Source organism: Chiloscyllium punctatum, chromosome 18 (assembly GCF_047496795.1).
Source record: "Chiloscyllium punctatum isolate Juve2018m chromosome 18, sChiPun1.3, whole genome shotgun sequence".
Classification (NCBI taxonomy): domain Eukaryota; kingdom Metazoa; phylum Chordata; class Chondrichthyes; order Orectolobiformes; family Hemiscylliidae; genus Chiloscyllium; species Chiloscyllium punctatum.
This window is the reverse complement of record NC_092756.1, coordinates 8,101,904-8,103,970: the sequence shown is the minus strand read 5'-3', so window position 1 is coordinate 8,103,970 and position 2,067 is coordinate 8,101,904. Positions and strand designations below refer to the sequence as shown.

General features: G+C 43.8%; 1 non-coding gene across 1 annotated transcript; it reads right to left on the bottom strand.

Annotated features, from left to right (window-relative positions):
* Window positions 1-1,594: 1,594 nt before the first annotated feature.
* On the bottom strand, window positions 1,595-1,666 carry trnah-gug (transfer RNA histidin (anticodon GUG)). The gene has a single exon. It is a non-coding gene; the product is annotated as a tRNA-His (tRNA).
* Window positions 1,667-2,067: the final 401 nt, after the last annotated feature.

The window sequence follows — 2,067 nt, the reverse complement described above, 5'->3', positions numbered from 1 at the left end:
GCTAATTCACTTAAATTACTGAATTCACTCCCTGGACACATCAGCGCAACCTAACAGGCCAACCCACCTAACCTACAGACTTAACAGGTGTTCGAACCACTGAATAAATGTACCATCTCATTGAACACTATCTGTATCATTTATACCATGGTAACTCAGCCGAGTGAAAGCAAGCTGCGCCCATCAACCTGAATTCAATGCATGCAAACGCGGTTCTGCGCTGTACAACCTCAGTAGCTCTGCTAGAAATGTTTCTACACTCATGTCTGAATGGGTTTGCTCTTTTCTTCCTCAGATTCCTGCTTTAAATAACCATATCAGTCAGGAACAACTCTATATAATGGTTTTCATTGCAACACAAACACAATGTGCAGTTGGCTGAAGTTACGTGTTTGCACTGTCACTGACAATCTCTCTCCCCAGGAGCTGCAGACCTTCCCCACGCTGATTCAGACAGCACTGTCCTTCCTGTGACATGTCCCATCGAGAATGGAAGGCCAGGCATTAATAACCTTCACTGGGGAACAGAGCGACAGGTTTAAAAGCTTTACGATGCTCCCAGCGGAGAATTGAGCCCTGTGACAGGCGGGGACACGAACCACGATACTGTGGAGGAGGACAACATCGAAGGAGGCCCTTCAGCCTGTTGTGGCCGCACTTGTCAAACACAACTGCTTAACGACCTGAATCACGTATTCCATCGTTTAGCCCATAATCTTACAAGTTTTGGCATCACAATTTAACATCTCAATTTTTTTTAAGGTTAGAATGATTTCCGCCACTCTGATCCTTTCTGCAAATCGACTCAAACTTTTCTGCCTTTTCCCGAAATCTCTTGGCCCCAGTGTTCGATCTCTCCATCAATAAGAAAAGCTTCTTTCAGTCTATCCTATCCATATCCCTCAATATTTTGTACATCTCAGTCATGTCTTCTCCAATCTCCTCTGCTCGGCAACAAACAACCCCAGTCTGTCCAATCTCTCCTCACAACTGAAACTCTTCAGCCCAGATAATATCCCAGTGAATCTCTACTGCAACGTTCCCAGTGCGATCACATCCATGCAGTAGTCTGAATTGCAGAACTACACACAGTAATCTGGCTAGGGCCGAATGAACTTTTTTTTTCTATTCTGTTACAGTATGAGGGCGTCGCTGACAGCAACAGTGACCACAGCCACACAGACTAATCGGTATCAATGTGAGAGTCTGTATTAGATTCTGCAATGCCTTACTGAAATAGGAAATGACTCCGCAAACACATGAGGAAAGAGCAGCGCTCAGAAAGCTAGTGCTTCAATAAAACCTGTAAGACCATAACCTGGTGTTGTGTCATTTTTGTAACTTTGTACTCCATCGTCCAACACCGGCATCTCCAAATTCATGAAAGGGGGGTATGGGATGGAAAGTTCGGTCAGTGATCTTAGGAGGGAAGAAATCTCTGAGAACGGGTGGATTTGAATTCTGACATATGAAACAGAGAGATGTGAGCGAGCAGAGCTTGAAGGAAAAAAAAATCACCTTGGAGAAAATCAAAACTTTAAAACAACTGATCCCTTTGTGTTTCACAAAAGCCAGGGACACATAGAGGAACTACTGCCGTGACTCGGATTCGAACCGAGGTTGCTGCGGCCACAACGCAGTGTACTAACCACTATACGATCACGGCAAACCACACACGAACGCGCTAAACGCACGGAATAAGTAAAGTATTATAAGAGATGCTCTTGTTCAGACTTTTTACAGTATACTTTTCCCATTCAACCCAGGCATTTGCATCCGTGTACACAGTTTCTATTTCGATAGTCTGTTTCAAGTCCTTTACCTCTGTAATTTTTACTACTTTAAGGTCATCAGGAGGGGTGAAAGGTTGTACCTTATTATCCAGTAGTTCTGCCCATTTTCCCTGCTCTCCGCTCTTCAGAAACAACAGCCTGAGAAATCATTCCAGCTTGTTTTCATTTCTATCCCAAATGTTTCATTTAATTTTACCCCGCACACCCCCCGCCAAGAATTGCTTCGTGTCATGTGGTTTTTTTGATCATTAAGTATATTGGGTTACACTCTATA